Genomic DNA, 25802 nt, shown 5'->3' on the forward strand with positions numbered 1-25802 from the left:
GGAGGAATTAGGGGGATTTGATTCCACCTTAATTCGACCTAATCAACTAGCGAGGAATTGTCATAATCCGAATTGCAATGTTTTCGCATATGCAATGCTTTCGCATAGCAATTGGGTCTTCCTAATCCCTAATTGTTCATGGTAATCTCTACCAACTAACAACTAGCATGTGAAACAATCAAACTCATTCTCATGGTGAACTAATTACTTTCTAGAATGGAATAGAATATTACGAACTATTCTACGTTAACAACAATCAAGTTTCATCAAGGCTTCTTCAAACCCATCTAATAGAGGTTTTAGCCTTAAATTATTATACTATCATTAATATATAAATAATAGCAAGACATGATAAAAAGATTATAAATTTAATATATTGATCTAATCAAGGATTCAAAACTGAATTCATAATTAAGTAATGATTAATAACCAACTAACTTTATTGATCTAATGAATAATAATCTAATGATTCGAAATGGATTACAACTGAAATTAAAACTAATCTAGAACTAAGATAATGATTAACTAATTATCAAATTAAGACAACCTAATTATGAATTTAAGACAACTAAAACTAAATAAGAATTGAATCAATAAACTAAATTGAAATGAAAAACTAATAATTTATTATAAAACTAAATCTGATTCTAAATAATATATCTTCTTTGTTCTAACACTAATTCTATTCTAATGGCAACTAATTCTATTAAATGTAAAAAAAACTAGATCCAAACTAAGTTCTTGGATAATTGCTAATTAAAAAAACTAAATGCTTAAGAGATAAGTCTTTGTCTCCCATATGGAGGAGACAAAATCCACAAATTCGTGCATGAGCTAGGGAGCTATGTTTTGGGCCGGAAAATCGAGCCCAAAACCTCATTACTTCAGTCCACAACGTGGTTTTCAGCCGGATTTGACTTTAATAGATTTTTCGTCTACTTCTTCTCCTCTGATTGGGTCAAAGCTCGGACCATTAGAAAGCTCGTTCCGAGCTAGTCGTTTTGACATAAGGTAGGCCCAATTCCGAGGTTTGAGTCCAAAGATACGGCCTTCGAAAGTTCTACTGACTTTTGTGCGCTATTTCTGCCCGCATTGACTTTGACTTTTCAGCTTTGACCAGGCTTTAGAAAGGCTTTTTCTCCTTGAGTCTTGGCCTTTAATCCTGGAACTTCTTAGCAACCAACCTTTGTTTCTTTATCTTGCAAAAGGGGTGCATTTCTGCATATATTCGACTCCAATGCCTGCAATACATAATAACACGATAACAGTACTAACTCTTACTTATTAATCACATAATTGGTCTAAAAGTGATATTGTTAAAAGGTTAAAACCACAGTTTTAGGCTCTTATCAATAGACTAATCAAATAAACTTATATTAATTAACTAGACAATATTACATAAATATGGGCATACTTGTGTAGCATTTATGTGCTTATCAAATACCCCCAAACTTACATTTTGCTAGTCCTCGAGCAAACTAATAACTCTAAACTAATAACAAAAATTAAAAATCCTAACTCATTTTTGTAGGAATCATGATTACACTTAGCATGTGCAACAAGCCTTTTAAACCCCTAGGTTTACCCTAGTGGACGAGTTTAGTCTCGTGAGAGTTTTCAGAGAAGATACTCACAAACTTCATCTATACTACAGTGACTAAGAAATAACAGTAATGTTTCCTTAATTTATCTCAGGTGTCTGTACATCTCACTAGCAAGGAATAAAGAATACTCATTTTAAATCCTAAGGTAATACATGCATAATAATCAAATCATCTAAAAATAAATTAACATGTAATGAACTATACTATGAAATGCAATGGCAGGTCCATTTCTGATACTTTGGAATAGCGTCCCTAAGTAGGTCCTCACAAATATGTCAAGATAAAAATACTCTGATTTTTCCACTCAGGTTTCGCTCACTCCAGTGTGCAGTGGGCACACTTTTCCTCTCAATCTCAATGGCATCCAAGGGAGTCGAGGTCGATCAAATACATCTGCCACTTACTATCACACCAACCTATTCCTAATTGAGCTAAAGGTCTTTATTAGGTATTATGGATGGTTTAGGTGATGGTTTAAGAATAAATGGAATGGATAAATAAAATAGAAGAGTCTGAGAAAATAAGGTCTTCAAATTATGTAACTAGAGAAAGCATTGTTCTTACTTTGCTTCTACACTTTGTTTCCATCCTTAGCCCTTTTGTTTTGGCTTTTGACTCCTTTAATTCTATTTTTGTAGTTCTAACTTTTTTATTTTATTTCTATTCATTTTTCTTTTCTTTGGATGAAAACTTTCTTTTCTTTATTTTTTCTTTTGAAGCAACTAACAAATTCTTGGTTTTCCACAGGTCTTTCTCATTTCTTTTCTTCATTTCATCCTATTTCTCAAACTTATCAAATGGGTAGGCTATTCTTTATTTTTTTTTTTATTTTTCTTTTATATAAGGTAAGGAATTTGCGGTTTATGAAAAGGCTAATGAAAGGCTCAGTGGGGTGACTAGCGGAAAAATCTTCTTTTGGTTTGAATTTCTGGCTATATCGATCCAAAGAGGGCCTAAATTCTCGCTTAGGATATATAGTCTGGTGATCAAGCAAGTGGAAGTGTGATTTCTCTACTCAGAATTAACTTCTTCCTTGTGTCATCACTCAGATATCAACTCATATGAGGCTTTTAGGCTAGATTATCATAGGATATATAAAATTAAGCACTCTAACTTAGGTCTCAGAAAAGTACTGCCAAATACAATCATGATGTTCATGCAAGACATTTATGAAAAGATGCAGAGACTATTACCTATATATTAACCTAAGTTTCCAATAACTACTCTTAATTCTAATGCTAAATGAGATTTCTAGACTATTATCATCATAGAAAAGGAAACAATACCACTATCCCTAAGTGTATAGTATAAATAATTTTTATTTTTCGCTAAACAATACATTTTGTTCCCACCCCCAAACTTATTTTAGACATTGTCCTCAATGTTGACATATATGCGCAATTCCAAAAATTAATAACATGGACAAGTAAAAGAATAAGGAAATAAGTTACCAATAGCTCCATGAACAAAAAATAAAGCTTGAGTCACCTGTAGAAATTCGTACCTCACAAAAGATATAACAGTGATAATATAGAAAAGGAACCAAATTACTGCAACGACTAACATGTGTCACATATCTCATTCCATAGAGTTACACGTCTCCAAAAAAATGGAGAAAATGTGCTAAAGCGGAATACATGAGATATGTGTACACAAGACTCAAAAATAAAAACATGGGTTGCCTCCCACAAGCACTACAGTTAACATCTCTAGCAGATGAATGCTTCACATAACTAATTCTTGGATTAGCGCTATGTCAAGCTAAAGTAGACTAGGGGCTGAAATGCAATACATGGAATCAATGCAACCTAGGTTATGTTCATACAATTTTTGAAAACAGTCAAATGTTTTGAAAATGTGATGGAGCGTGGACGCGCTCTGACATAGGCTTAGTCGAGCGCGTGCACGCCTGACAAAATATTTCCCAGAAAAGTCTAGCACTGTTTCTTTCTCTCGACCCTTAATTTTGGCTAAGTAAGAAATAAACAAAACCTAAAAATACACGAAAATCAAAATAAACATACATTCTAATCAATCAATCATGATAAATATGATCAATAAAACTTACCTCTTCCACATCCTGCCCGGCCAAACCGTCAAGGTATGGTTTCAAACGTTGACCATTTACCTTAAACACATGACCATCCGTAGGATCTTCTATCTCAACAGCACCATGAAGAAAATTAGTTTTAACAATGAAAGGACCAGTCCACCTAGAACGTAACTTACCAAGAAAAAGACACAAATGAGAATTATATAGCAAGACTTTTTTATTAGGTTCAAAAGACTTGTGATGAATAGATTTATCATGAAAAATCTTAGTCCGCTCTTTGTAAATCTTGACATTCTCATATGCCTCATTCCTTAACTCAGCTAACTCATTCAACTGAAGTTTAAGTTGTGAACCTGCCTTACGCATATCAAAGTTAAAAGTTTTAATGGCCCAAAAAGCACGATGTTCCAATTCTACAGGCAAATGACATGCCTTTCCAAACACAAGCCTATAAGGAGACATACCAATAGGAGTCTTATAAGCAGTTCTATAAGCCCAAAGAGAATCATTAAGACGTTAAGACCAATCATTACGGTCAGGTCGTACAATCTTTTCTAAAATCTGCTTAATTTCCCTCTTAGATACTTCAACTTGTCCACTAGTTTGAGGATGGTATGGGGTAACAAGCTTATGAGTAATAGAGTACTTGATAATGTAAAATGATAGTTTAACCTACGAATAAGTTACGAGACTCAAACGCAAGTAAAACTAAAACTATTTACGATGCTCAGGGTTTATCAATGATTTCTACTCTCGATTCTATCGAAATAGAGTTGGGGTAAAAGATTCGTTCCACTCTAGTTCTTTAGAATTCGCGTTTCCTAAGATTATCAATCTATCCAAAGTTAATGAGAGTAATGTTGGGAAATTATACTACGATGCAAATACTAAACAAGATACGAATAACGAAATGACGAAAATACTAAGGTTTGAATCTACATAAAGAATTAGGTGGGATTGAATCCACCTTGAATCAAAATTTAATAAACTAGCATATATTGTTGTAATCCAATTCTTACGTTCTTACGATAAGAATTGGTCGTTCTAATCCCTAATCATTCATGGCAATCTCTACCAACTAATGACTAGCATGTGAGGAAGTTCAACCCATTCTCATGGCAAATCAACTACCTCCTAGAGTGGAATAGACTCTTACAACTATTTCTACACTACACAAACAAGTTTTCATCAAGGCTTCATCAAACCCCTCTAATGGAGGTTTAGCCTTAATTCATCAAACTATTATTTCTATATTAATTTAAACAAGACATGGTATAAAGATTCTAACTTTGCTTATTTGAACTAGATGGAAATCTACTCATGTAAGATTTAATTGAAACTAATAATGATAAATAATTAAATCTATGAATTGAAACTAAAATGATTAATGGAAAATGAGACTAAATTATGAATAACTAACTAACTTTATTAATCTAATGAAGAAATAACAATTGATTGAAATACTAAATTAACAACAAGGTAATATAAACTAATTAATTGAATGTAAAAACTAGATCAAAACTATTCTCTAATGGCTACTTGCTACCTAACTAATTGATTGCTTAACTAGATCAAAACTATTCACTTTGGACAAATAAAGGAGCAAAGGTTGGTTGCTAAGAAGTTCTGTGATTAAAGGTCAAGATTTAAGGAGAAAAAACCATTTCAAAGCCCGGTCAAAGCTGAAAAGTCAAAGTCAACGTGGGCAGAAACAACACACAAAAGTCAGCAGAACTTCCGAAGACCGTATCTTTGGACTCAAACCTCGGAATTGGTCCTACATTATGTCAAAACGACTAGCTCGGAACGAGCTTTCTAATGGTCTATGCTTTGACCTAATCAGAGGAGAAAAAGTAGACGAAAAATCTATTAAAGTCAAATCCGGCTGAAAACCCCGTTATGGACTGAAGTAATGAGGTTTTGGGCTCGATTTTCCGGCCTAAAACATAGCTCCCTAGCTCATGCACGAATTTGTGGATCTTGTCTCCTCCATATGGGAGACAAAGACTTAGCTCTTAAGCATTTAGTTTTTTTAATTAGCAATTATCCAAGAACTTAGTTTGGATCTAGTTTTTTTTACATTTAATAGAATTAGTTGCCATTAGAATAGAATTAGTGTTAGAACAAAGAAGACCTTTGAATTGGGTCTACTTTATGTCAAAACGATCGCCTCGGAAATAGCTTTCTAATGGTCTAAACCTTGACCCAATCAGAGGAGCAGAAGTGGATGAAATGTCTGATAAAGTCAAATCCGGCTGAAAAGAGCTCTGTGAACTGAAGAAATTGGGCTTTGGGATCGATTTTCCGGCCCGAAACATGGCTCCTCAGCCCATGCACGAAAATGTTGACCGGGCTTTGAAAAGGTTTTTTCTCCTTAAATCTTGGCATTTAATCACAGAACTTCTTAGCAACCAACCCTTGCTCATTTATTTGTCCAAAGTGACACATTTCTGCACATAATTGACTCCAAAGCCTGAAATACATAAAAACACGAAATCAACATTAACTCTTATTTATTACTCGCATAATTGGTCTAAAGTATTATTGTTAGGGGGTTCAAACTACAGTTTTTGGCTCTTATCAAACCACCCCCAAACAGCATTTTGCTTGTCCTCAAGCAAATATGAGAAATTAGAATAAGTTACCAAAAATGGAGTTCTAACTACTCTCGTTTCGCCGAGTGCGATTGCATTGACCATATACAACAAGGCCTTAAACCACTAGGAATTCCCTAGTGGATGAGTTATAGCCTCGTGAGAGTTTTCCAGTGAAGGTACTCACAAACTTTATCTATACTACAACACCTAAGAAATAATACTATTGTTTCCTTATTTTTCCCTCAACTATCTATACATCTCACTAGCAATGAATACAGAATAATCAAGTCGAAACTTAAACTAATATAAGCATAATAATCAATCATCTACGAATAAACATATATACAATGAGTAATACTATGAAATGCATTAGCAAGTACATTTTCAAACTTCGAATAAGCGCCCCAGAAGTAGGTCCTCACATAAATGTCAAGACAAAAAACACTCTCCTGATTTTTCCACTCAAGTTTACATCTAAGCAGCAAGGGCACACTTTACCTTACAATCTCAATGACACACAAGGAAGCCGGAGTCGATCAAACACATCTGCCACTTACTATCACACTAACCTATTTCTAATTGAGTTAGAGGTCTTTATTAGGTGTCGCGGGAATTAGGAGATGGTTTAAGAAGGAAGGAAATGAATATTCAAAATGGACAAGTCTGAGATAATAAAGTCTTCATATTATGTAACTAGAGAAAACCTTGTTCTTTACTTTTGTTTCTCCACTTTGTTTCCATCCTTGGCCATATTTTTCTTTTTCTTTGGCTTTTGACTCCTTTGATTCTATTTTTGGAGTTCTAACTCTTTTTTTTCTTTTATTTGTTTATTTGTTATTATTTTATTTATTTATTATTATTTTATTTTATTTTGATGGAAACTTTCTTTTCTTATTTGAAGCGACTAACAATTTTTTGATTTCAAAGGTCTTTCTCTTTTCTATTCTTCATCTCAATTCTCAGACTCATTCAAAGAATGGGTAGGCTGATTTTTTATTTATTTATTTATTTTGTTTTGTTTTTGTAACAGGGTAAATGATTTGCGGTTTATGAAAGGCTAAAGAAAGGCTCAGAGGGGTGACTAGCGGAAAATAATTTCATAAGGTTTGAATTTCTGGCTATATCGATCCAAAGAGGGCCTAAATTCTTGTTTAGGATATTGTATAGTGATCAACCAAGTGGACGTATGATATCTCTATCCGGATTTTACTTCTACCTTGTGTCATTTCTCAAATGTTTCACTCATATAAGGCTTTATGCTATATTCTCACAGGATTTGTAGAATAAGTACTCTAGCCTAGATTTCAGAAACTTACTGCCAAACAATCATAGATACTCATGTAATATATTTATAGATAGATGCAAAGATTATTACCTACATATTAACCTAAGTTTCTAAAAATTATTCTAATGCAAAAGCTACGTGAGACTTCTAGATTATTTAGAGCATAGAGAAAGAAAACAATACCAATATTCCTAAGTGTATAGCATAACTTTTTATTTATATTTTTGAATTTTTTGAATTTTTACTAGAAAACAAGTGCATATTATACATATATATATCCTAACAGATGCCTTAATTACAAGTGTTTCTATGCCCCCGCAAAGAAGCATGCTTTGTCCTCAAAGTATTAAATAAAAAGGGTAGAGAAATACCATGGAAACGCATGAAATTTTGGAACATCTGCAAAACAAGGTTAAAAGATACTAATATAGAAAAATAAAAACAGACGCAACTCTATATAAGTTTCACCCGTTATGGGGTTAACAAGAATCAAATTGCTTGGGACATAAGGTGACACTAACTGAAACTAAAAACTTACCTTAATTCCCGTTTAATCCTCATCCTCCTCATCATCCTCCTCTCCAAAGAGATGAGGTTCCTTCGCATCCTGCCACGCCATGATGATTTGCCAGGCTTCATGCCATTTATCATCTACTATAGCTAACCTATCAAGCGCCACTTGGTCGGATGGGGTGTAAGGAGCAACCTGATGAGGTTGTATCCTCCACTCTGGCCAAGTCATTGCATGTGAAGATCGAATAATACAATTGGTGGGTCTCACAATGTCGACCCCAACCCAATCCATGAAGTGGGCACAAAAAATAGGGAAGAAACATAGCATAATACGGCAAATTAAAACAGGCATAAGAATGTACTTATGCCTCTTGCTATAGGCTCGGGCTAAACTAGACATTAGTGTCTGGGGAATATCATAGAGTGTACGTCCCCCAGCTAAAGCAAGGAAAATATCACAAGTTTCGTCATTCACAGAAGAATAATGGCATTCCCTTCTAATGTTTAGCATGATCCAAAACATAACAGTGCCCACGTTCATAGACAGGCTACCAAGGGCGACGTTATAATCCCCTTGGTCCTCTATCCTAAAGATTCCTTCCCCATAATGCTCATGCAAATTCTCATAGTTATATATGTACATATTATCTACCAAATAGGCCCATGAGTCTTGTGTTTCAGCAGGCATAGCAAGTCCAAGAACAAAGGCTAGCAAGAACCTGGAAATTTCCATCGGTTCGTCCCCAATGGTGATGGAGAACACTTGTTCTTCATCCGGTCTATCAAAGAACTTACAATTATCATAAAAATAAAATGTAAGTGTAGGAGAATAAAGTTCATCAGGACTTACCAATAGCGGCTCCCACCCTGCTAGAATTATCACTTCATGAAACCACGCACCATAGGTGTCACTTTGTAACAAGTCTTCAAAAGATTGTTTTGGTATGATACGAGGGGCTGTCATCACAAAACTACTCTCCAAAACAGTTGCAATTGATCCTGGAACAACCCACAAAAAAAATGGAATTTTTTGTGCCTAAAGAAGTCAGGGCACGGGGTGCGCTTTGACTAAGCCTTGTATGGGCGCGGGTCACGCTCCGAAGAATTTATACGTACAGTGTTTTGGGCACGGGTCGTGCTCAGAATTGGTCTGGGTAGGGCGCGGGTCCCGCTCAGGAGCAAATGGACTGACAGTGTTTTAGGCACGGGTGGCACTCAACTGAGGCGCAGGCGCGCTCCGAGCTGCGGAGTGCTGAAGTGAAACAAAAAAAGAAGGAAAACTTGGGAGTGAAAGGTGAGAGATGAAAGTGAGAGATGTGAGTTTTGTGTGGAGAATGAATGAAGTTTATATAGGTTTTGAGTTTCCAAAACGAATCGGGAAGTTGCCAAACAGTTTCAAGGCAATTGCCGAAAACAAAAAAATTCCAAAACCGAAAATGGAAACAATCCATATTCTTGATTCTAAAACAATAATCTTTTAGATTGAATTTAGAATAGTAACTTCTAAACTCTTTTAGATTTCATCCTACCACAACATCTAATCATAGGCATGCCAATATCGGCAATATTCTCAACAATCACCTCCAAAACAACTTCTAAAATTGAGGATCATAGAAAAATTATGCCAGAATAAATAATACCACCCCCAAACAATTCGGGAAGGTGGGATTAACAATAAAAACAACGCACAATTTGAAAAGAACTACATTATATTAAAATTCAAATTCAAATACAATTAACTACCGAATTCAAATTTTAACTACGGAATTCAAAAATTAGCATCCGAACTAATAAAAATAAATACAAACAACGTCAACTCATAATATCCCTAAACCACGCGCTGCTGGTAGAGGATGGAGCTTTTGGACTTGGTTTAACTTTGGGCGTGGGTAGGTTTAGGTTTTCTTTTCTTTTCTTTTTTTTTTAGGTTAGGGTTTATAAGCTTTGTTAATGGTGGAGGTGAAGGGGAAAACTCGCGATCTATTTTGGGTTGAAGAAAGAGACGCACGTGCGTGCGAGATTGGGACCAAGCCCAATTCGATTTTTTCGAAATTCGTCGATTTTCTGCGCAACTTCAAACTAAAATTGTCGTTTCATTACCTGTCCAATTTATGCAAATTAGATATGGAAACGATCAAGAGAGAATTTCCAATCCAATGATCTATAAAACACTCTATTCCAACTGTGGGTAACATATAAGAAGATGGAAAATGCCTCGAAGTGCGTGCATGATGTAAGTTATGCGAACTAATGAAATCTAAATTCATAAATAATGTCAACCCGAATCGAAATACAATTAAACGACCTAAGCAACACAAATGGAAAGTTGAACAATCAAGGATAGAAAAATGAACACCCCACCCCCAAACAAATTTTTGGCAACGAAGTTTAGAATTTTTTTTTTAAAAGTGGGTCTTTTAAAGTCAGATTCCCGAGACTTCCTAAATTACTATTTCTTTATTTTAGAATTTATTTATATTTTTTATGAAAAAGATGTAATAGAGAAAAATAATAAAGCAATAAATGCATAATTCACACCATAATGGAACATGACTCAAAAACCGAGAAAACATGCAAGAGTGGAAAACGTGAATTATGTTAAACGTGGACTTAGGATCCGGTACTTACAGCCACACACTCTATAGGGAGGGCCCGGTTACCTGAATGGTGCACTTACCAATATATGGAAATTAAAGGAAGTACACCCCAACAAAGGTCAGTCCTCATAGACAGGGTCCTGTAAAAGGACTTCCTCTACATCAGGGGACAATAGCTTGTGAAAATATTTTAACCGTTGGCCATTGACTTGAAAGGTACTGTTGTTCTTGGGATTTACCAAGGTGATTGCCCCATAAGGGGTGACTTCAGTAACCAGAAAAAGACCAGACCAACGGGTTTTCAATTTCCCTAGAAAAATATGTAGACGGGAGTTGTAAAGCAAGACCTTTTGACCTACCACAAACTCTTTGCGCAAGATTTGCTTATCATGAACACGTTTCATGTTAGCTTTATAATCCTTTGCGAGATCATAAGAATCGCTAAGGATTTCTTCAAGCTCATTCAATTGCAACTTGCGCTTGACACCTGCCTCATCAAAATTGAAGTTAAACCTTTTTATAGCCCACATAGCATGGTGCTCCAATTCAACGGCCAAATGACAAGATTTCTCAAATATAAGTCTAAAAGGAGACATACCTATAGGAGATTTGAAAGCAGTCATATACACCCATAAGGCATCAAATAGATGCTTCAACCAGTCTTTCCTATCAGGATTTACAGTTGTTTCTAAGATCTTTTTGATTTCCCTATTAGAAACTTCTACTTGTTCACTAGTTTGTGGATGATACGGGGTTGCTACCTTACATGTAACTGATAACTATATAATGAATAGTCTACCTACGAAATGAACGATGAATTCAAGACGTAAGTAAACTAAACTATCTTTAGTGTCTATCAAAGCTTTTACTCTCAATGCGAATTGCACTAAATGGAGTACGAAGTTCGTTCCACTCCTAGTTCCCTAGCATGGATTGTTTTCTAAGTCTAACTAGTCGCTTTAAGTCAATGAGAGCTTTACTTAAATATTATACTACACGATACTTAATTAAGATGATTACTAGAAATTAACTACAAATGCTATGGAAATACTATTGTTTGACTCTAGATAAAGGAATTAGAGGGGAATTGAATCCACCTCGAATCCAACTTAATCACCTAGTACAGATTGTGGTATCTCGATTCTTACGCTTTCCGCGGTAAGAATTTCGAGTCTAATCCCTAGTGTTCATGGCATTTCTACCAAGTACTAACTAGCATGTGAGGTCGCCCACCCATTCTCATGGCTAAAACACGACCTTCTAGAGTGGAATAGATGCTAAAACGTTTCTATACTAAACAACTAAGTTTTCATCAAGGCTTCATTAACCCCTCTAATGGAGGTTTAGCCTTGAATCATCAATCTAACATTTCCCATTGAATCTAAACTAAACATAATGTGAGAAATTTAGATTTACTTAATTTGAACAATAATGAATCTAACTTAACTACTGGAATGAAATAGGAACAAGAATTGAAATTAGATCTATACTGAAATGACAAAACTCAAACTTGATAAAAATACTACTTTATTTATCTAATCAATCAAGAACAATGATTCAGAGATTTAATCTAAAACAAGAATTTAAATGGAACTAAAACTTAATTTAATTAATAAAACTAGATCTATAATTCTATATCTTAATTTAGGTCTAACTAGCTACCATTAACAAAGAGCTAAGCTTTTGTTTTTATAAATCCAGATCCAAAATTCGTGCATGGGCTTGGAGCCATGGTTTGGGCCGCAGAATCGTGCCCAAAACCCAATTCTTTTCAAATTCAAAAGGCCTCTTCAGCTGCAGTTGGCTTCCACAGACTTTTCGTCCACTTCTGCTCCTCTGATTGGGTCAAGGCTTGACCATTGCAAAGCTCTTTCCGAGCCGGTCGTTTTGACATAAGGTAGGCCCAATTCGGTGGTCTAAGTCCAAAGATATGGCATTCGAAGTTCTGATGGCTTTTGCTCCTTTATCTCGCTAATGTGGCACATTTCTGCGCATAAATGGACTTTGAAGCCCCGAAATGCATAAAACACGTAATCAAGATTAACTCTTACTTATTATTCACATAATTGGTCTAACAAGATGATTATTAAGGGTTAAAACTACAGTTTTGGGCTCTTATCAAACCACCCCAAACAAAGATTTTGCTTGTCCTCAAGCAAATATGAGAAATTAGAATAAGTGACCAAAATGGAGTTCTAACTACTCGCTTTTTACTGAGTCGCGATTGCATTGACCATATGCAACAAGGCCTTAAACCACTAGGAATTCCCTAGTGGATGAAGTTATAGCCTCGTGAGAGTTTTCCAGTGAAGGTACTCACAAACTTCATCTATACTACAACGACTAAGAAATAAAACTATTGTTTTCTCATTCATGTCTCAACTATCTATATCGCCTCACTAGCAAATACATAAGAATAACCCAAATGTAACCCTAAGCTAATATATGCATAATAATCAATCATCTAAAATAAACATATAACAATGAGTAATACTATGAAATGTAATAGCAGTCCGTTAAAAACTTCTAATAGCCCTTAAGTAGGTCCTCACATAAATGTCAAGACAAAACCACTCTGATTTTTCCACTCAAGTTTAAGCTTCATATCTAAAGCAAGTGGGCACACTTTTACCTTACAATCTCAATGACAACAAGGAAGCCGGGTCGATAAAACACATCTGCCACTTTACTATCACACTAACCTATTCCTAATTGAGCTAGAGGTCTTTATTAGGTGTCATGGGATTAGGAGATGGTTTAAGAAGGAAGGAAATGGATATTCAAAAAAGGACAAGTCTGAGATAATAGAGTCTTCATATTATGTAACTAGAGAAAACCTTGTTATTTACTTTTGCTTCTACACTTTGTTTCCATCCTTAGCCATATATATATATATTTTTTTTTTCTTTGGCTTTTGACTCCTTTTATTCTATATTTTTTTTTTTGGAGTTTTTATTTTATTTTTTTTATTTTTATTTTTTTTTTTCTTTGGATGGAAACTTCTTTTCTTTATTTTCTGAAGCAATTAACTAACTTTTGTTTACACATGTTTTTCTCTTCTTCTTTCTTCACTCATTCTATTCTCAGACTTATTCTAGATTGGGTAGGTTGATTTATTTTATTTTATTTTATTTTGTTTTGTTTTCGTGAACAGGTAAAGGAATTGTGGTTTTATGGAAGGCTAAAGAAAGGCTCGAGGGGCTTAATAGCGGAAAATAATTCATAGGTTTGAATTTCTGGCTATATCGATCCAAAGAGGGCCTAAATTCTCGCCAGGATATGGTTTAGTGATCAAGCAAGTGGACGGTGATTTCTCTATCCGATTTTACTTCTCCCTTGTGTCATTTCTCAAATGTTTCGCTCATATAAGGTTTTAGGCTATATTCTCACAGATTTGTAGAATAAAGTACTCTAGCCTAGATTTCAAAACTTATCGCCAAACAATCATAGATACTCATGTAATATATTTATAGATAGATGCAAAGATTATTACCTACATATTAACCTAAGTTCCTAACTATTATTCTCGATGCAAAAAGCTACGGAGACTTCTAGATTGTTAAGAGCATAGAGAAAGAAAACAATACCAATATTCCTAAGTGTATAGCATACTTTTTCTTTTTATTTTTGAGTTTTTGAAATTTTAACTAGAAAACAAGTGCATATTATACCTATCTATATCCCAATCAGATGTCTTAATTACATCGCGTTTCTATGCCCCCCCCCAACAAGAAGCATGCTTTGTCCTCAAAGCATTTAAATAAAGAGGGTAGCAAAATACCATTGAAACGCCGCGGAAATTCAGGAACATCCGCAAAACAAAGTTAAAACATACAAATATAGTAATAAAATACCGACGCTAACTCTATAAGAGTTCCACCCATTATGGGGTTAATGTAATTAAATTGCTTGGGACATAAGCGGACACTAACTTAACTAAAACTTACCTGCACCCCAAAGATCTCTACTGGCATCCTCCTCTTCTATATGAGGTTCTTTTCAAGATCCCGCCATGCCATAACAACTTGCCACGCCGCCGCGGTATCATCAACTAGTGCTAACCTCTCTGAGTGTTATTTGGTCCGATGGGGTGTGCGGGCAACCAAATGTGGTTGCACTCGCCATCCCCGCCAAGTCATGGCTCGGAATGATCTTACCACCACGATTGGTGGGTCTCATGATTTCACCCTTTTTCCAATGCGGTAATCGTATAGAATATGGGTAGGCAAGCGCCAAGATAAAGCGGCAAAACCAAGACAGGGCATAAGAAGGTACTTATGCCTCAAGGTATGGGCTCGCCAGAGTAGAACTAAAACTTCGAATGTCATACCTACGACGCCCCTCAGCTAAAGCAAGGAAAACGCCACCACGCAGATTATCGGCGTATAAACCGCCGTTCCTAGAATGTTCATCATGATGAACAACATGGTCAGCCTACATTCAGTGATAGGCTACTTTCGCATGCATGTTATATTGGTCTTGGTCCATGATATGAAATACCCTCCCCATAATACTCATGGAAATAGGCATATTCATATAGGTATGAAGTTATCCGGTCATATATCCCCACGTGCATAGGGTCGTAATGGCAACCACGAAACCAAAGCTATCAAGTGTTTATTGAATTCCATAGTCGCACCCATCAATAGTAAGGGAAAATTTTTGTTTTCCTTCTTTTCATAAAAAAAATAATATTATTATAGAAGAATTCAGTTAGCTTAGGTGAAAAAGAATCGTCATCACTTACCGTAAGATGCCATCCTAATTGCACGATCCGGCCGGAACGATGCTCCATAGGTATAGGTTCCCATCAAGTCTTCAAAAGACTGCTCAGAATCACTATAGGTGGTGTCATCTCAACACTACTTGTAAATAGCTGTGAAAACCCTGAAGAACCTCAGAAAATCGAAAATTTCTGTGATTACTGGAGAGGGCGCCATATTCAGATAGAAGTCGCTCGCTTTGGTTTTTTGAAATTCAAATGTTTGAGCTGGTCGCTCTTTACTTGGCGGTAAGGGCGCCTCGATGATTTTTGATTTCAGTTGTTTGGTCGGTCGCTTTGTTTGCGCTGGCGCCACGAAATTTTTCGATTTACAGTATAATAGGGCGAGTCAAGGCTCGCCATTAAAAGGCGCCAGAGGTGCAGAAAGTGAGTTTCTAAGAAAAACAAGGAAAAAGGTTGGAGTGAAAAGTGAAGATGATTGTGGTGTGTAGTGTGGGTTGTGAGTGTAGTATGATGGAAGTTTAAATAGGTTCGGGTTTCAAAACGAATCGGCAAATTGCCAAATTGTTTTAAGGCAATTTCCGGAAATAGAAAACTGCCAAACCCGAAACCGGAAACTAACCATAGTTTTGATTTCCTAACAACCCTGGTATCTAAACTCTCCTACATATCATGCTACCACTATTTTCAACTTTTACTCCAAGACAACCTTACAAAAAGATGATCAAAATAAATTATATTAAAATAATATGAAATCCAAACAATCTAAAACAAACAACTTAATATTTAAATCTAACTAAATAAATAAAATTCCACTAACTAAACAATAAAACGATAAGATAACAGGACACAACCGATGGTGAACACCCAGGCGCAGGAAGAAGATGGTCCCCGAGATGGAGACCGGCTCAGGTGAATTGACGAATGGCTTGAGCCATCCGCCCGCGGCGACGACGCCATGCCTCTCGTGATCACCGAGATGCACTCATCCACGAGTGGCATGCGCCGAGCATCTCTATCCCGAATAAGCGGCGGCTTCCATCTCGCCAGTAATCGCGATAATCGGGCTTGGTGATTCTTGTGGATAACCTCCAAGTCGACAAGATATCTTCCGACCCCCTTTCGAGCATTTCAACTCTCGCCTGAAAGTTCGCTTGTTTATTTCGAATTACAATTTGTCTATGTCGATATCTTCACAGATAATGATAATCGCATCGCAAAACCAGGTTTGCGGCATTATCATTCGCTCTAAATTAGAAGTATGACTATCAAAATTATCCTCAACCAACCATGTCATATCTTCCCCTACATTATCCCACTCAACTTCCTTTTCTGCATACAACGCCAAGTCTTTTGGATGCATTCCTTATAAATACTTGCATTAGAAGGCAATTTGATATTAATAGGAGCAGATCTAGCGACGGCTCTAAATGAGAGCATAATCTTAGTGATTAATATGGGAAGAGGCCGTGCTCTTTCCACCCTCTAATCACATTCAAAATTAAATCAAGGATGCAGAAATTATACCCTTCGCTTGCAAAATCCGAGAACGCGCATTAATCAAGTCCGATGTCGCCGACTTTGTCTTTTCCCGAGATCGTTTACCAATCCACCGAGCTACAGCCTTGATTGGTTCTCGTGGTCGTCGCTTAACGCAATGAGATATCGTGATTGTATTCACCCTCTATGACCGTATCTTTCATCAAAACAGAACCGCAGATAATCGGGTTCCCGAATGGTCGATCTAGGTTGGTTACAGCGCATTCCTAATAGCTCACCCAACAACCTGCCTTCGTAATCCCTCTCCGCTCTCTGCTATCCTAATGAAAATCCTATTTCCCTCCACTTCTCGCTTTATATAAAACTGTTCTACCAAATCATAGTGATAGAAATCCTCGGTTTAATACCACAAATTGCTCCAATTTCTCTTAAACATCTCCCGCGTCCATAAAATGGTGCTAAACTCGCCAACCGCGAAACGCTTTTTCCTGGTCAGAATTCTACGTCGTAGTCATTTATTGAAGTTTGAACCGATTTGGGGTTTGTAGATGGTGGTAGATTCGAGTTTGATGAAAACTAACTAAACCAACAGTGGTGGTTATGGTAGGTTCGGGCGCGTGTCTCAAAACTCGAATGGTGGGTGGTTTCTTGGTGGAAACGGTAGGATTGTGTGGAAGATTGGTGTTTCACAATGGGCGGGTGGTCTTCTTATTGTGATGTATTCTATTTTTATTATATATATATTTTTTTTATTTTGGTTGATAGGGTTTGATTTGTAATTTGTGTCAAGCGCTGGAGAAGATGAAGGTCGCATTTGTTTTGAAAAGGGCGCTGGCGCTGTTGGTGAAGCTGAAGTTGGCCCAAGCCCACTCAGATATTTCGACTTTCGGCCGATTTTAGCCAATTTCAAACTAGATTTCCGCTTTCGCTATCGGTCCCATTCTTTCGAATGAGATATGGAAATGATCAGGAGAGAATTTCCAATCCAATGATCCATAAACTACTCTATTCCGACCGGGGTGACTAATAAGATAGTGCAAAACGCCTCGAAGTGCGGCATGACGTAAGTTATGCTTAACTAATGAACACTAAATTAGATGACGCCAACCCCAATGAACTATACTAATGGACCTAAACAACACAACTAGAAAGTTCGAAAGCAATCCGATGGAAAGATCGATTTCGACTTCAAACAAATTTTTAAACACAAAATTTGTTTACAAACGCTATCGCTTAAAGTCGATTCCCAAGACTTGTTGGATTGCTATGTCTATGATTTTTAAGAATTTTAATTTATTTTATTTGTTTATTATGAGAAACACGAAAAACAATAAATACATAATTCACTCCATGAGGAACATGACTCAACAATCGAAAAAACATGCGAAAGTGGAAAACGCGGAATTATGTGAACTGTGGACTTAGGATCCGCTACTTACAGCCACACACTCCATAGGAGGGCCCGTTAATTGAATGGTGTACTTATCAAGATATGGAAATGAAAGTAAGTACACCAAATGACAAGGTCACCCATCATAGACAGGTCCTCCGTAAAGGACTTCCTCCACATCGGGGACAAAAGTTCGTGAAAATGTTTTAACCGGCTGACCATTAACTTGAAAGGTAATCGTTGTCCCTCGGATTTACCAAGGTAATTGCCCCCGTAGGGGTGACTTCAAGAACTGCATCAACGGGTTTTAGTTTCCCGAAAAATATGTAGACGGAGTTGTAAAGCAAAACCTTTTGTCCCGACCACAAAACTCTTTAATGCTAAGATATGCTTATCATGAACATGTTTCATGTCAGTTTTATAATCCTTCATGAGATCGTAAGAATCGCCACGGATTTCTTCAAGCTCATTTAATTGTAACTTGCGCTTGACCGCCTTCATCAATATTGAAGTTAAGGCTTTTATAGCCCACGAGCAAGCACGGTGCTCTAATTCAACCGGCAAATGACATGGTTTCCCAAATACAAGTCTAAAGGGAGACATACCCATAGAGTTTTGAAAGCAGTTCTATATGCCCATAAGGCATCCGATAGACGCTTCGACCGCCTTTTCCTATCGTATTTATCGTTGTTTCTAAAATCTTTTTGATTTCCCTATTAGAAACTTCTACTTGTCCGCTAGTTTGTGGATGATAAGGAGTTGCTATTTTGTGTAACTCGCATTTTTTAACTAGGGATGCAACAACTCATTAAAATGTGTTCCACCATCACTAATGACGGCTTTAGGAATGCCAAACCGATTTAAAATATATTCTTTAATAAAAATACAACGGTCTTATGGTCATTGCTACGGCAAGCTAGGGCCTCTATCCATTTAGACACATAGTCCACGGCAACTAGAATATAAATATAACCGTGGGGAAATGGGAAGGGCCCATGAAATCAATACCCCAAACATCAAAAATTTCTACTATTAAGATTGGATTTAATGGCATCATATTACGCGGATTCGCCTAAGTTGTTGGCAACGAATACACGCCTTGCAATGCACTTGGGCATCCTTAAAAAGGGTAAAGCCAATAAAATCCACATCAAGAACTTTAAGGGTGTTTTCATTCCACTAAAGTGGCCACCACACTCTTTGTCATGGCAGAACGATAGAACTTCATTATATTCCCACTGGGGAATGCAACGACGAATAATTTGATCCGCACAATACTTAAAAAGGTAGGGCTCATCCCAGTAGTATAACTTGACTCTCGCCAAGAACTTCTTACGTTCATTTCTTGACCAATTATAAGGCATAACATCAGCCGCTAAATGATAAGAGCCCAAAACTGTAGTTTTAACCCCTTAATAATCATACTGTTAGACCAATTATGTGAATAATAAGTAAGAGTTAATACTGATTACGTGTTTTTTTATGCATTTCGTGCTTCAAAGTCCATTATGTGCAGAAAATGTGCCACATTAGCGAGATAAAGGAGCAAAAGCTAGAGAACTTCCGAATGCCATATCTTTGGACTCGCCTCGGAATTGGGCCTACCTTATGTCAAAACGACCGCTCGGAAAGAGCTTTGCAATGGTCTAAGCCTTGACCCAATCAGAGGAGCAGAAGTGGACGAAAAGTCTATGGAAGCCAACTGCAGCTGAAGAGGCCTTTTGGATCGAAGACTGGTTTTTGGGCCCCGATTCTCTCGCCCAAACCATGGCTCCAAGCCCATGCACGAATTTTGGATCCGATGTATAAAACAAAAGCTTAGCTCTTTGTTAATGGTAGCTAGTTAGACCTAAATTAAGATATAGAATTATAGATCTAGTTTTATTAATTAAATTAAGTTTTAGTTCCATTTAAATTCTTGTTTTAGATTAAATCTCCTAATCATTGTTTTGATTGATTAGATAAATAAAGTAGTATTTTTATCAAGTTTGAGTTTTGTCATTTCTAGTATAGATCTAATTTCAATTCTTGTTCCTATTTCATTCCAAACCATTAAGTTAGATTCATTATTGTTCAAATTAAGTAAATCTAAATTTCTACATTATGTTTAGTTTAGATTCAATGGGAAATGTTAGATTGATGATTCAAGGCTAAACCTCCATTAGAGGGGTTGATGAAGCCTTGATGAAAACTTAGTTGTTTAGTATAGAAACGCTTTAGCATCTATTCCACTCTAGAAGGTCGTGTTTCGCCATGAGAATGGGTGGGCTTAACCTCACATGCTAGTTAGTACTTGGTAGAAATGCCATGAACACTAGGATTAGACTCGAATTCTTGCCGGAAAACGTAAGAATCGAGATACCACAACTGTACTAGGTGATTAAGTTGGATTCGAGGTGGATTCAATTCCCCTAATTCCTTTATCTGGAGTCAAACAATAGTATTTCCATAGCATTTGTAGTTAATTTCTAGTAATCATCTTAATTAAGCATCGTGAGTATAATATTTCTCAAAGCTCTCATCGACTTAAGAGCTTAATTAGTTGTGACTTAGAAAACAATCCATGCTAGGAACTAGGAGTGGAACGAACTGTGACTCCATTTAGTGCAATTCGCATTGAGAGTGAAGCTTTGATAATCACGAAAAGAATAGTTCTAGTTTACTTACGCTAGAATTCATAGTTCATTTCGTAGGTAGACTATTCATTATATAGTTATCAAATAGCCACGCCATCTTAGTCAAGACTTTAGCATTGTTTTCATAATAGAATTAGTCATTTTTAAGTCCCATTTAACCCACCCACCCTTGTTTGATTCATACCGGGGTTGCCGCTTTTCAGCTTTTGGAAAATTTCATGAAAAAATACAATCGAATACCGCTTCAAAAAGAGACCTGCCAAGTTAAGCTATCGAATTTCGCTATTAAATGAATACCATACCAAGACAGAAGGAAGGCCACCGGAATTTTCGCTGAAAATTTCAGGATTTCCCAAACTTGATTCAACTGAAGTTGTCAAGTTTTTCAGTGTTCTAATCTCTTATATACACCGAACACGCACAAGACGCTTATTCATAAGCCGGCAAGGACACTATCGTGCATTCCTTTCTTCCATACCCTGCGATTTCTAGTTAGAGGTTTTCTACTAGTATATCGTAATTGTTTGGAGTGTTGCATGTTTAGTTGCTTAACTTAGTCTTGCATGAGATTAAGGTCCGGTCCAAACAAAACAACAAACGAATTACACGCAACAAACAAGTCTATCTAGTACACCACCCAATTTACACCTCTAAATCGCTACTATCACACACACCATACCGACATAATAACGGAAGAAAGAGAGACTCCTCTCCGACTTCTACAAAAAGCTTTTGAGCGATAGCCCTAAATCTTGCATCGCTCTAGCAGACCCCAAATGGATTTTCATCCCCCAAACATATTTAATTTTTTACCCGCTTTTCATGCGGGTTGTATTCATGAAAACCTTATCAGCACACACGCGTAGATTGAACAAGTCCCATAAACATTCCACCATCCTACGGCACGGCTGGTCATTAAACAAATTAAATTAAGGGTATTCCCTTTCACATTAGTTTCCATAAGGCCTTGGTTAACAGCCTTCAAATTCTGTGGACTCGTGGGCTAAACTTGTTCACCGTTTATGGAACATTTTTACCCACCCCTAAAGACGATGAAATGCTTTCCAAGATTCATTTTTCCGGCTGTAACCCCATGAATCATTTTCTCGAGGTAATGGAATCGCTTTCACCGATCTCCTTATAGAGTGTCCACACCATAACCTAGCAAAAGACACGCTAGTTCGTGGTTTTTTCAAAGGACTTCAACATCACCATAAAGAAGTCCTTGACATAATGAATGGGGGTAGTTTCCTAAGTAAAGGAGCCTCTGAGGCTTACAAATTTTAGAAGACCAAACTAAACGGAATAATAATTGGGGAGTGATGATATTCCCCGCCCGCTAGTTCTTCAATACCAAATAAAGCCAGTATGTTTGAGAATAAAACCGATCCGTAACTTAAAAAATTTAATCAATCTCTAACTAAAAAGTAGAGGCTATTTCTCGCTCAACAAAAAGCCTATCCCCTCGGCCATGAATGTAAACTCCAACCCATGTAATTTCTGTTTGAGTCCGAGAGCACCCGACAATTATCATTCCCTCTAGCTTATGAACAACAACCACCGAGCAAGATAATGTTTACTCTATTAATAACTATCCTATTCCTAACTTTGAGACAACATCCCAACTTCAGTTGGAGAAATAATCAACAAGTAACACCTCCGTGGTACAATAATCAAAATGTTAAAGTAAGCAAACAATTATAACCAAGCTCCACTTAGGCAAGGACAAGGACAAAGTCAAGGAATTATAATAATTATAACAACCAAGCACTAAACCACGACAAGGTCAAGCACAAGGTCGTAATAATTATAATAATTATAATACCAATAGAGGTATCGTTCCGCTAATAATACTAACTATCACAACCCACCCATAAATAATCAACGAGAGATAGTTCCAAATGCATTCACCCGCGGACTACTACACCTACACAACCGATCAGTATCGACGCTTTATACAAAGTTACCCAACAACTTTTCCAAACAATGACTCAATCAAACCAACAGATCTTTTAAATCCATAAATCGTATACATACAACAGCTTAGCCCAAGAGAAAGCCCAACCAAAAGGCGCGGTTTCCGTGTCAAGCGATACCAAACCCTAAAAAACAAAGAACACACTTTTTTGAGGTAAACGGTAATTCTAGTACCGAAACTACAATCGTAGGGTGACCTAATGCCATCACCACTCCCGCTCGGAAGAGTGGTTGATAACAAAGTAAGTATAACTACCTATAGTTACCCCATCAAGATTCACACCGTGATATCGAACTAGATACCGCAAATAGAAATCGAGGAGTCTACCACGCAGTAGAGGTACCAAGCTTAAATCACAACCAAAGAAACCGAAGCCAAGGTTACATATCGCCAAGAGCCATATGCGAAATATAGAGCTAAAACCACCGCTCTCAAAAATTAGCCATGCTAACTAAGGATACAAACTTTGAGGAAATTAGGAACGCTTTCAAGAATCTAACGATAAACCTCCTTTTCTCGGCTATTAAAAAGCTTCCTAACCACGCTAAGTTTCTTTAAAGAGTTGTGCACTACTAGGGCGTGAAGATCTAACATACCTAAAGACGCTTTTAACCGAACAGCCCCAACTTTATCCTAAAAATAATGGAATTGTTAAGCATAAGGACCCCCGGTCGCCCCATCATTAAATGCACCTTAGAGATTCCTACACGACGATTTAATCGCGATTAGACCTCGGGCGAAAGGTTAACTTACTCCCGTGATTACTTGTATAAACAAATAGGTCTACAAGAAATGCAACCTACAAAAATAACGCTTGCAATTAGCGGGACAGTCAATTAAGTATCCTAAAGGTGTAGTGAAAACGCCTTGTTGTTAAGTCAGATTTCTACTATCCCGCTGATTTTGTTATCCTCGATACGAAGTCGCTAATGACTCGCAGACCGATCATCTTAGGACGCCTTCTTGGCAACCGCCAATGCGCTTTTTATAAATTGTCAGCGATGGAAAGATGTCCTATCTTTTCGCCATCTTTTCTGTCGAGGTAAATGTTTTAAAATGATGAAACAGCTACCGATTCGCCTATAGATGGGGAGGTTAGTATGATCGAGTTTAGCTCAAGATTATTTTAACAACACGCTTCCCGAAAACAATATGTACAAATTCCTTTCTTTTGAACTTCTGATTTTGTGAATGACTCCTACTTAGAGGAGAGTCAACACCATCCCCGAATCCACACCCAATTGTATCCGGCTTCGTTGCTCCATATATCGAGTATGAAGACTTGCTACCTAAGCAAGTTTTCATTACGCAAGATAAGGACACTTATGAAAACATCAACGGACATTCTCATTCACACCCGGCTAAACCTCTTCCTGAGTTAAAATGTATTCAACTTGATCCGATGGTAGTCACCCGATAATTATATCTTCTGTTAACTAAAGATGAAGAGACATCTTTAATAAGGGTGATTAGGGAACATCGGGTCCGCATTGGTTGGTCCTTAGTTGACATTAAGGGCATTGACCCTAATGTCCGCACTCATCGATCCATTTGAGGATAACGCCGAAGACTTCCAACCTCACCGCTTGAACCCCTGCCATGAAAGAGGTGGTTAGGGGAAGAAGTCTTGCGACATTTCGACGCGGTATTATATACCCACTCCGATAATAATGGTAAGTCCCATTCATGTAGTTCCTAAGAAATCGGGAATTACCATGGTACGTAACGGAAGGGTGACTATGTTGTCACCAAGGTCCTATGAAATGGAGACCAGATTGACATGACGCTTAAATGCTATGACACGAAAGGATCACTTTCCCTTACCATTTATAGATCGATGCTAGAACGCCTAGTCGGTCATGCCTTTTATTGTTTCCTCGGATGGCTACTCCGGCTATTTTCAGATTATTATTGATATTGATGACCAAGAAAAGATAACCTTCACATGTCCTTCGAACATATGCCTATAAACGGTCATGCCTTTGGCCTTTGTAATGCCCCCGGTACCTTCCAAATGTGTATGCTTCATATATTTAGTGACATGGTAGAGCTTTATGGAAGTTTTCATGGATGATTTTTCTATCTATGGAGACTCCTTCACGATCGCTTGTCTAACCTCGCTCAAGGTTTTGACACGGTGAAGAAAGAGCCTCGCTTTAAATTGGGAAAAGTGTCATTTCATGGTCAAAAAAGGGCATAGTACTAGGTCATATTGATCTAGTGATGGCATCAAGCAGATAAAGCCAAACTAGATAAGATAGCTTTAATTCCTACCTAAACCACGGATCGGTCCATGAGATTAGAGCCTTCTAGGCCATGCGGTTTTATAGGGGTTCATTAAAGATTTTTCAAAATAGCTAGGCCTTTAAACTAACTTGCTTTTTGAAGGATGCAATCTTTGATTTTCATTTTAACCGTAAACAGGCTTTTGAAACCTTAAAAGTCAGCCCTAACCACTACACCTATTATACAGCCTCCGATTGGTTTTAAACCTTTTGAACTCATGTGTGATGCTAGTGACTATGTTTGGTGCCGCCTTTTGGGACGTAAAATAGATAATAAGTCCACGATTATTTATTATGCTAGTAAAACATTAAACCATCGCCAACGGAATTATACAACTAATGAAAAGAATTTTAACTACCATTTATGCTTTAGATAAGTTTCGGCCCTTATTTGGTCGGTTCTAAACTTTAGTTTACACTTAATTCATGCAAAATCTTTTGGTACCTTCTTGCAAAGAAGGATGCTAAGCGTAGATTAATCCACGGATTCTTCCCCAAGAATTCACATTTAATGAGAGAGTTGTACTTCTAATAGGACCTAAGAAGTGCGAGAGTTTTTCCACTTGGCTTCACTCTTTTCTGGGAGAGTGCCACCTAGGATAGAGACTGTCCATGTCAGCTGTACTCTGCTTTAATATAGA

Source organism: Coptis chinensis, chromosome 4 (assembly GCF_015680905.1).
Source record: "Coptis chinensis isolate HL-2020 chromosome 4, ASM1568090v1, whole genome shotgun sequence".
NCBI classification, from domain to species: domain Eukaryota; kingdom Viridiplantae; phylum Streptophyta; class Magnoliopsida; order Ranunculales; family Ranunculaceae; genus Coptis; species Coptis chinensis.